The 11,827-nt window shown below is 43.6% G+C and overlaps 1 protein-coding gene across 2 annotated transcripts in view; it reads left to right on the top strand.

Annotated features, from left to right (window-relative positions):
- LOC110498480 (zinc finger protein 184-like) overlaps window positions 1–11,827 on the top strand; it is a 350,017-nt gene that overhangs the window by 20,087 nt on the left and 318,103 nt on the right. The window lies entirely within an intron of this gene.

Here is an 11,827-nt window from a genome sequence, read left to right as displayed (position 1 = left end):
CTTTCAGCTCATACAAGGAGAAGACTGATCAGAGATGCAGCCAAGAGGCCCATGATCACTCTGGATGAACTGCAGAGATCTACAGCTGAGGTGGGAGACTCTGTCCATAGGACAACAATCAGTCGTATATTGCACAAATCTGGCCTTTATGGAAGAGTGGCAAGAAGAAAGCCATTTCTTAAAGATATCCATAAAAAGTGTTGTTTAAAGTTTGCCACAAGCCACCTGGGAGACACACCAAACATGTGGAAGAAGGTGCTCTGGTCAGATGAAACCAAAATTGAACTTTTTGGCAACAATGCAAGACGTTATGTTTGGCGTAAAAGCAACACAGCTCATCACCCTGAATATACCATCCCCACTGTCAAACATGGTGGTGGCAGCATCATGGTTTGGGCCTGCTTTTCTTCAGCAGGGACAGGGAAGATGGTTAAAATTGATGGGAAGATGGATGGAGCCAAATACAGGACCATTCTGTAAGAAAACCTGATGGAGTCTGCAAAAGACCTGAGACTGGGACGGAGATTTGTCTTCCAACAAGACAATGATCCAAAACATAAAGCAAAATCTACAATGGAATGGTTCAAAAATAAACATATCCAGGTGTTAGAATGGCCAAGTCAAAGTCCAGACCTGAATCCAATCGAGAATCTGTGGAAAGAACTGAAAACTGCTGTTCACAAATGCTCTCCATCCAACCTCACTGAGCTCGAGCTGTTTTGCAAGGAGGAATGGGAAAAAATGTCAGTCTCTCGATGTGCAAAACTGACCGATCGCAGCAAAAGGTGGCACTACAAAGTATTAACTTAAGGGGGCTGAATAATTTTGCACGCCCAATTTTTCAGTTTTTGATTTGTTAAAAAAGTTTGAAATATCCAATAAATGTCGTTCCACTTCATGATTGTGTCCCACTTGTTGTTGATTCTTCACAAAAAAATACAGTTTTATATCTTTATGCTTGAAGCCTGAAATGTGGCAAAAGGTCGCAAAGTTCAAGGGGGCCGAATACTTTGGCAATGCACTGTACATATGAGATGAGTATGTAAACAAAAAGCCACTGCTTAAAGAAAAAAATAAGTAAACATGTTTTGTGTTTGCCAAAAGGCATGTCGGAGACTCCCCAAACATATGGAAGAAAGTACTCGGGTCAGATGAGACTAAAATTGAGCTTTTTGGCCATCAAGGAAAACCCTATGACTGGCACAAATCCAAAACCTCTCATCACCCTGAGAACACCATCCCGACAGTGAAGCATGGTGGTGGCAGCATCATGCTTTGGGGATGTTTTTCATCGGCAGGGACTGGGAAACTGGTCAGAATTGAAGGAATGATGGATGGTGCTAAATACAGGAAAATTCTTGAGGGAAACCTGTTTGTCTTCCAGAGATTTGAGACTGGGACGGAGGTTCACCTTCCAGTACGACAATGACCCTAAGCATACTGCAAAAGCAACACTCGAGTGGCTTAAAGGGAAACATTTAAATGTCTTGGAACGGCCTAGTCAAAGCCCAGACCTCAATCCAATTGAGTATCTGTGGTATGACTTAAAGATTACTCTACACCAGCGGAACCCATCCAATTTGAAAGAGCAGGAGCAGTTTTGCCTTGAAGAATGGGCAAAAATCCCAGTAGCTAGATGTGCCAAGCTTATATAGATATACCCCAAGAGACTTGCAGCTGCAAAAGGTGGCGCTACAAAATATTGACTTTTGGGGGGTGAATAGTTATGCAAGCTCAAGATCTGTTTTTTTTTGTGTATTATTTCTTGTTTGTTTCACAATAAATATTTTGCATCTTAAAGTGTTGTGTACATCAAATGATACAACCCCCCCCCCCCCAAAAAAAAATATATTTTAATTCCAGGTTGTAAGGCAACAAAATAGGAAAAATGGGGGTGAATACTTTCGCAGGTCACTGTATTAAATTATCAAATTGAGATTTTTGTTTTGTCAGTGGACTACACACAAGACCCCATAATGTCAAAGTGGAATTATGTTTTTTGAAATGTTTAGAAATTAAATTAAAAATTCGAACTGAAATGTCTTGAGTCAGTAAGTTTTCAACCCCTTTGTTATGGCAAGATTCAACCACAAAGACCATGGAGGTTTTCCAATGCCTCGCAAAGAAGAGCAGCTATTGGTAGATGTGTAAAAATAAAATAAAAAGCAGACATTGAATATCCCATTGAGCATGAGGAAGCTAGTTACACTGTGGATGGTTATCAATACACTCAGTCACTACAAAGATACAGACGTCCTTCCTAACTCAGTTACCATAGAGGAAGGAAACCTCAGGGATTTCACCATGATGCCAATGGTGACTTTAAAACAGAGTTTAATGGCTGTGAAAGGAGAAAACAGAGGATGGATCAACGACATTGTAGTTACTCCACAATACTAACCTAATAGACAGAGTGAGAAGAAAGAAGCCTGTATATAATTGAAATAGTCCATAACATGCATCCTGTTTGCAACAAAAGCATAAAGTAATACTGCAAAAAATGTGGCAAAGCAATTCACCTTTTGTCCTGAATACAAAGTGTTATGTTTGGGGCAAATACAGTACATTACTGAGTACCATTCTCCATATTTTCAAGCATTGTGGTGGCTGCATCATGTTAAGGGTATGCTTGTAATCTTTAAGGACTGGGGAGTTTTTCAGGATAAAAATAAACAGAATAGAGCTAAGCACAAGCAAAGTCCTAGAGGAAAACCTGGTTCAGTCTGCTTTCCACCAGACACTGGGAGATGAATTCAACTTTCTGCAGGACAATAACCTAAAATACAAGGCCAAATATACACCGGAGTTGCTTGCCAAGAAGACAATGAATGTTCCTGAGTGGCTGGGTTCTATGGCAAGACATGAAATGGGTTGTCTAGCAATGAACAACATCCAATTCAACAGAGCTTGAAGAATTTTGAATAGAATATTGGAAAAATGTTGCACAGTCCAGGTGTGAAAAGCTCTTAAAGGCTTACCCGGAAACACTCTAGCTGTAATTGTTGCCAGAGGTACTTCTACAAAGTATTGACTCAGGGCTGTGAATACGTATGTAAATTAGATTTCTGTACTACATTTGCAAACATTTCCAAAAACAGTTTTTAACTTTGTCATTATGGGGCATTGTGTGTAGATGGGTGAGATGTATTTAATCAATTTTGAATTCAGACTAGCACAAATAAATGTGGAATAATTCAAAGGGTATGAATACTTTCTTAAGGCACCTACAGTACATTCGGAAAGTATTCAGACCTCTTGAATTTTCACATTTTGTTACATTCCAGCCTTATATATATATATATATATTTAAAATCTCATTAACACAATACCCAATAATGATGAAGTAAAAACAAGTTAAGAATGTTTTGCACATACAAAAAAATACAAAATATATCACATTTACATAAGTATTCAGACCCTTTGCTAGGAGACACAAAATTGTGCTCAGGTGCATCCTTCCATTCATCATCCTTGACATGTTTCTACAACTTGATTGGAGTCCACCTGTGGTAAATCCAATTGATTGGACATGATTTGGGAAGGCACACACCTGTCTATATTCGGTCCCACAGTTGACAGTGCATGTCAGAGCAAAAACCAAGCCATCATATCGAACGAATTGTCTGTAGAGCTCCAAGACAGGATTGTGTTAAGGCACAGATCTGGGGAAGGGTACCAAAACATTCTGCAGCATTGAAGGTCCCCAAGAACAGTGGCCTCTATCATTCTTAAATGGAAGAAGTTTGGATCCACCAAGACTGGCTGCCCGGGCAAACTAAGCAATTGGGGAGAAGAGCCTTGATGTGACCAAGAACTCGATGGTCACTCTGACAGAGCTCCAGAGATCCTCTATGGAGATGGGAGAAACTTCCAGAAGGACAACCATCTCTGCAGCACTCCACCAATCAGGCCTATATGGTAGAGTGGCCAGACGGAAGCCACTCTTCAGTAAAAAGCACATGACAGCCCGCTTGGAGTTTGCCAAAAGGCACCTAACGGACTCTCAGACAATGAGAAACAAGATTCTCTGGCCTGATGAAATGAAGATTGAACTATTTGGCCTGAATGCCAAGGGTCACGTCTGGAGGAAACCTAGCACCATCCCTACGGTGAAGATGGTGGTGGCAGCATCATGCCGTGGGGATGTTTGTCAGCGGCAGGGACTGGGAGACTAGTCAGGATCGAGGCAAAGATGAATGGAGAAAAGTACAGAGAGATTCTTGATGAAAATCTGCTCCAGAGCGCTCAGGACCTCAGACTTGGGCGAAGATTCACCGTCCAACAGGACAACTACCATAAGCACACAGCCAAGACAACGCAGGAGTGGCTTCGGGAAAAGCCTGAATGTTCTTGAGTGGCCCAGCCAGAGCCCGGACTTGAACCTGATCGAACATCTCTGACGAGACCTGAAAATAGCTGTGCAGCAACGCTCCCCATCCAACCGGATGAGAGGCTCTGCAGAGAAGAATGGGAGAAACTCCCTAAATACAGGTGTGCCAAGCTTGTAGCTTCAACAAAGTACTGAGTGAAGGGTCTGAATACTTATGTAAAGGGAACATCTGTTACTTTTTATTTACCCAAAAAATTACAAACCTGTTTTTCCTTTGTCATTATGGGGTATTGTGTGTAGATTGATGAGGGGGGAAAAACAATTTAATAAATTTTATAATAAGGCTTTCAACTAACAAAATGTGGAAAAAGGGGTCCCAATACTTTCCGAATGCACTGTATGTGTCCCCCTATCCCGCACCCTAAACCGGGTCCATATCCTCTACCCAACTCCTCCCTCCTCTTTTTATCTGCCCTGTTTTGTCTGGTCCTTTATTTAAATATTAATTTGATTGATGCACTTGATTTGATCTTTTGTACAGTTATTGATTTTATGTAGGCCTACGTTTAATGTAAGATTACCTTGATTTCCCTGAAAGGTGTCCTCCAAATATAATGTATTATTATTCTATTATGATGATGATGATGATGATGATGATGAGGCAGACTGGATATGGTGATGGTTGATTTGATGGTGTCTGTAAAAATGCTTTACTGATGAAGAGTAACAAACGTTGTTCCTTTAGGTTGATACTGGTGTTTTATAGACAGATAATGATAGTGACTTAATTCATGTTTACCTGACATGAAGTAGTAAAGATGTGTGTAATGTTGAACCTTTTCATAAGTATTCTAAAATAATTTTTTATCAAAGCGAGGGTACCAGATTTACAGAAAAGGTAGTGTTACCATAGTGATAAGTTATTCTATTTGTCACATTGTTTTGTGCAATAAAAGTGATGTACTTCATATTATGTGAGTGTGTGACCATTTTGTTAAATACAACGTGAACTGTGTCGACTGCCTTGGCTATTTTTGTACCATTGCAGGGACTGAATTTTCCTTCTCCCTCTCTCTAGTGGTCCGTCGGTTTCGACGGTGACGACTCGTGGATGTCATTTTGGTTTATTGTGGGTTCTTCAGTGTCTCAGGAGTCAGTTTTGAAGAGCAAACTGAGGCATGAGGGACAGACATGTACTTCTGGTGGTGTTATGGGCGCGGTTGTGCAAGAATGATGCTTTGCTCTGGCTACAGATAGATGTTTCTGTCCCGCTCTAAATTGTCTACAGAGGTGAGCGTTTGAGTGCCAAGTGGATATCGGGTAGAGGCGATGTCTGTGAGTTGGCTGGGCTGGATATTGCAAAACTTGAGGTTGTGTTTAAGGTGGTCTATGAAGCGTTTTTTGGGGTCGGCCTATATTCTAGTGCCCTTGCTGCAGCTTGCCAAAGAATATCCTGATGATGTGGCCTGTACATCGGACCTGTGCCTTAATGATCTTAGTCTCAATGCTGGTACTGTTAGCTTTGTGCAGTACCTCCAGGTTGGAGACCTTGTCTTGCCGCCGGATACCCATAATAGATCTCAGAGATTGTGTATGGAATGTCTCCAGCTGTTTGAAGTGGTGACTGTACAGGGTCCAAGTTTCACAGCCATACAACAGAGTTAGGATGACTACCACATTGTAGATTTTCACCTTTGTGAAAAGAGTGATGTTACGGTTTAGTATTCTGTTCCTCAGCCTTTCCAATGACTGGCTTGCTTTCTGGATTCTGCTAGTTATTTCTTGGTCGAGTGAGCCATCCTTGGAGATGGTGCTCCCCAGATATGCGAAGTGGTCGACATTCTGGAGCTTGGATCCACTGGGTTGGACAGGAGTGATGGTTGATGATTACAGTTTTTTCCCAAGCTTTATCAAAGTTGTCTGCTAAAGACTGGAGGTCTGCCTCTGTGTGCGCAAGTAGGGCACAGTCATCGGCAAAGAAGGCCTTGCGGACAAAATGTTCTTGTGGTTTGGTCTTTGCTCTTAGCCTGCACAGGTCGTAGATTCAACCATCATCCCTGTATCTGATGTAGATGCCTGTTGAGGTCCTTAGTGGCGTGGTTGAGGACGGCGGTGAAAAAGAGGTTGAACAGCATCGGGCTCAAGATACATCCTTGCTTGATGCCATTGAAGATGGGAAAGCCTCAGAGATATCACCACAACAGTGGATCTGCCCTTGCATTTCATCATGGAGTACACGTCATGGATGGCCTTTTGGGGCATCAGGTTTATGGTTGTGGGTCGAACAGTGGATTGTCTGTTCAGGAGATTGCTTAAGTGTTCCACCTCTCTGCAATACTTGTTTTGTCTCTGAGGAGGTTTTTGTCATCTGCTGATCTCAGAGGTGATGTGCAACATTTCACCGGTCCGTAGATGGTTTTGAGGCATTCAAATAACTGTTTGGTGCAGTGTGTGTGTCTGCATACATTTGTGTGCATTCTGCTAGTCCCTCTCACCATTGATCTTGCATCGATCGGAGCTGTTTCTGCAGTCTTTGCTGCAAGTTTTTGAACTTGTCTCTCTAGGAGGCAGATTGCATTCTTGTCTTTCCAAAACAACCCCCAGACTTCTTTTCCTTCAGGAGCATCATGATTTCGTCATCATTGTCATTGAACCCGTCTTGGTGGGTTCTCTTTTTAGTGCCAAGGAGTTTTGTTGCTGATTCCTGTACAGTCTCTTTGAACTCCTCACACATTTTTCCGAAGGCGTATCCAAGGGGATGATGCAGTTTGCAAGTTGGGTATCCAAGCTGCCTTGCAACTGAGCCCTGAGGTGGGCATCTTGCAGCTTCCCTGGGGCGGGTGTAGATTTTTTTTGTGACGCCTTGGGTGGTTTGGCACGATGTACAGTGGGGCAAAAAAGTATTTAGTCAGCCACCAATTGTGCAAGTTCTCCCACTCAAAAAGATGAGAGAGGCCTGTAATTTTCATCATAGGTACACTTCAACTATGACAGACAAAATAAGACAAAATAATCCAGAAAATCACATTGTAGGATTTTTAATGAATTTATTTGCAAATTATGGTGGAAAATAAGTATTTGGTCACCTACAAACAAGCAAGATTTCTGCCTCTCACAGACCTGTAACTTCTTCTTTAAGAGGCTCCTCTGTCCTCCACTCGTTACCTGTATTAATGGCATCTGTTTGAACTTGTTATCAGTATAAAAGACACCTGTCCACAACCTCAAACAGTCACACTCCAAACTCCTATGGCCAAGACCAAAGAGCTGTCAAAGGACACCAGAAACAAAATTGTAGACCTGCACCAGGCTGGGAAGACTGAATCTGCAATAGGTAAGCAGCTTGGTTTGAAGAAATCAACTGTGGGAGCAATTATTAGGAAATGGAAGACATACAAGACACTGATAATCTCCCTCGATCTGGGGCTCCACGCAAGATCTCACCCCGTGGGGTCAAAATGATCACAAGAACGGTGAGCAAAAATCACCACACACGGGGGGACCTAGTGAATGACCTGCAGAGAGCTGGGACCAAAGTAACAAAGCCTACCATCGGTAACACACTACGCCGCCAGGGACTCAAATCCTGCAGTGCCAGACGTGTCCCCTGCTTAAGCCAGTACATGTCCAGGCCTGTCTGAAGTTTGCTAGAGAGCATTTGGATGATCCAGAAGAAGATTTGGGAGAATGTCATATGGTCAGATGAAACCAAAATATAACTTTTTGGTAAAAACTCAACTCGTCGTGTTTGGAGGACAAAGAATGCTGAGTTGCACCCAAAGAACACCATACCTACTGTGAAGCATGGGGGTGGAAACATCATGCTTTGGGACTGTTTTTCTGCAAAGGGACCAGGACGACTGATCCGTGTAAAGGAAAGAATGAATGGGGCCATATATCGTGAGATTTTGAGTGAAAACCTCCCTCCATCAGCAAGGGCATTGAAGATGAAATGTGGCTGGGTCTTTCAGCATGACAATGATCCCAAACACACCGCCCGGGCAACGAAGGAGTGGCTTCGTAAGAAGCAGTTCAAGGTCCTGGAGTGGTCTAGCCAGTCTCCAGATCTCAACCCCATAGAAAATCTTTGGAGGGAGTTGAAAGTCTGTGTTGCCCAGCAACATCCCCAAAACATCACTGCTCTAGAGGAGATCTGCATGGAGGAATGGGCCAAAATACCAGCAACAGTGTGTGAAAACCTTGTGAAGACTTACAGAAAACGTTTGACCTCTGTCATTGCCAACAAAGGGTATATAACAAAGTATTGAGATAAACTTTTGTTATTGACCAAATACTTATTTTCCGCCATAATTTGCAAATAAATTCATTAAAAATCCTACAATGTGATTTTCTCATTTTGTCTGTCATAGTTGAAGTGTACCTATAATGAAAATTACAGGCCTCTCATTTTTTTTAAGTGGGAGAACTTGCACAATTGGTGGCTGACTAAATACTTTTTTTGCCCCACTGTACATACCAAGGATTGCTCTGACCATTCTATGTGCAGCACTCTTCGCCATGCATGGCTCTTGGTATCTTGACATCCTTAATGTAAGTCTGTCGCACAATGATATAATCCATCAGGTGCTTGGATCTTGGGTGCATTCATGTAGTTTTGTACTTGTCTGCTTGCCCAACAATGGTGTTGATGATGGCGAGGCTATGCTCTGAGCATTTGCTCAAGAGCAGGAGCCCATTTCCATTCATGGTTCCCACTCCATATTTGCTAATCACTCCTTGCCAGTTGGTGCCGTCTTTGCCCACCCTGGCATTGAAGTCTCCAGCAATGATTAGTTTGTCACTCCGGGGAGTTGTTGGATGAGTAGAACTGCTCTTTCATATTGTCAGGGCTTGGTAATGTAGGTGCATTAGCACTGATTATTGTGGCATGTCTGGTCTTGTTGAGAGGAATCCTGATTTTCATTAGCCTCTCATTTAGGTCAAATAAAATACAATTTTATTGGTCACATACACATGGTTAGCCGATGATACAGCCCAACAGGATGCTCTCAATTGTGCACCTGTAAAAGTTAGTGAGGGCAAATTTGATGATTGAGTTGGAGGCGTACATGGCCACGCAGTCGTGGGTGAACAGGGAGTACAGAAGGGGGCTGAGCATGCACCCTTGTGGGGCCCCAGTGTTGAGGATCAGCGGAGTGTAGATTTTGTTTCCCACTTTCACCACCTGGGGGCGGCCCGTCAGGAAGTCCAGGACCCAATTGCACAGGGCGGAGTCGAGACCTAGGGTCTCAAGCTTAATGATGAGCTTGGAGGGTACTATGGTGTTTAATGCTGAGATGTAGTCAATGAACAGCATTCCTACATAGGTATTCCTCTTGTCCAGATGGGATTGGGCAGTGTGCAGTGTGATGGCGATTGCATCGTCTAGACCGATTGGGGCGGTAAGCAAATTGAAGTGGGTTTAGGGTGACAGGTAGGGTGGATATTACATGATCCTTGACTTGTCTCAAAGCACTTCATGATGACAGAAGTGAGTGCTACGGGGCGATAGTCATTTAGTTCAGTTATCTTTGCTTTCTTGGGAACAGGAACAATGGTGGCCATCTTGAAGCATGTGGGGAAAGCAGACTGGGATAGAGATTGATTGAATATGTCCGTAAACACACTACGGAGAAGGAGAGCCCACAGTCTTTGGTCGCTGGCCGTGTCGGTGGAATTATATTGTCCTTCAAGAGCGTAAAGAAGTTGTTTAACTTGTCTGGGGCCCACTACTGAAGTCTTGCAGGTGCCTGTGAAGGTTGGTTTTCATGGCAAGTCCCAACCCATGTATTCTATCCTCATCGTTTGGTTTCCCTTTCCAGAAAAACGTTCACTGATGGTGCCATCGTCAGCTAACCTTGTTTCACTCAGAGCTGCTATGTTGATCTTACATCTGCTCAGTTCTCTGCACAGCAAGGGAGTTCTTCTCTCGGGATGTTGTCCATTGTTCTAACGTTCCAAGCAGCTATTATGAGCTTATTTTTTACCGGTTTGCCTGTTGTTTCTTTTTTGTTTATATTGCTTGTGTTTCTACCGTTTGGGGAATTATCTGCCAGCCATGGTAAGCTGGACAGATTCAGTAGAGCAGGCGATTTCTAGGGCACCTTTTCTAGCCCCTTCCCTAGGTTAGATTGAACAGTGCTGTCCTGAAAGGGCTGCTCAGACATCCAGGGTGCTGCCACACATTTTCTCTGTCCTGGTTACGCAGATGAGCGGCCAATATCCTGAACCGCCAACATGCAGGTTCATGGCTACGACTGCCAGTGAACATCTCTCCCTGTCCATTCGCCATTCCCCCACCACTGTAGGGCTGTAGAGAAGTGATGTTAGCATGAGTTACCTGTGCGTGAGTTAATTATAGTGGGAGAGCCGTTGCACTGAGAAAGTCCCACTGTCTCTAGGTCCAAAGCTAGGGCCCAGAGGCACGGTAAATGTTGCGGCTGGAAGCTTCTTCAGCTCCAGTGGATGGTCAGGGACATGTGTGTCCTGCCTTCGTGCACTCCACAATGCATTGCTGCTATTTAACCCATAGGTGGGTTAGAGATTGACGGGCGCCAGGGCATGTCTGCTCACTGCCCACTACTGCTCCGAGATCCCCTGGAGTTTAATATGGGGTCGCTCGATACCCAGTTACGATGTATTGCCACGGGGAGGCACTACAGTAGTCTTGGTGGTGGAGAGGCTATGTACTGGCAGGGGAGACTTACATACAGTGCATTCAGAAAGTATTCGGATCCCTTGACTTTTTCCACATTTTGTTAAGTTACAGCCTTATTCTAAAATGGATGGAATTGTTTCCCCCCTGTCAACTAACACGCAATGCCCCATAATGACATTTTTGCACATTTATTAAAAATAAACTATTACATTTACATAAGTATTCAGACCCTTTACTCAGTACTTTGTTGAAGCACCTTTGGCAGCGATTACAGCCTTGATTCTTATTGGGTATGACGCTACAAACTTGGCACACCTGTATTTGGGGAGTTTCTCCCATTCTTCTCTGCAGATACTCTCAAGCTCTGTCAGGTTGGATGGGGAGTGTCACTGCATAGCTATTTTCAGGTCTCTCCAGAGATGTTTGATAGGGTTCAAGTCTGGGCCCCTCAAGGACATTCAGAGACTTGTCCCGAAGCCACTCCTGCATTGGCTTTTCTGTGTGCATAGGGTCGTTGTCCTGTTGGAAGGTGAACCTTTGCCCCAGTCTGAGGTCCTGAGCACTCTGGAGCAGGTTTTCATCAAGGATCTCTCCGTTCTTTGCTCCATTCATCTTCCCTCAATCCTGACTAGTCTCCCAGTCCCTGCCACTGAAAAACATCCCCACAGCATGATGCTGCCACCACCAAGCTTCACCATAGGGATGGTGCCAGGTTTCCTCCAGACATGACACTTGGCATTTAGACCAAAGAGTTCAATCTTGGTTTCATCAGACAAGAGAATCTTGTTTCATGTTTTGAGAGTCCTTCTGGAAGGTTCTCCCATCTTCACAGAGGAACT

This window comes from Oncorhynchus mykiss, chromosome 19 (assembly GCF_013265735.2).
Source record: "Oncorhynchus mykiss isolate Arlee chromosome 19, USDA_OmykA_1.1, whole genome shotgun sequence".
NCBI classification, from domain to species: domain Eukaryota; kingdom Metazoa; phylum Chordata; class Actinopteri; order Salmoniformes; family Salmonidae; genus Oncorhynchus; species Oncorhynchus mykiss.
The sequence above is the reverse complement of the archived record's forward strand: the minus strand, read 5'-3'. Positions and strand labels throughout refer to the sequence as shown.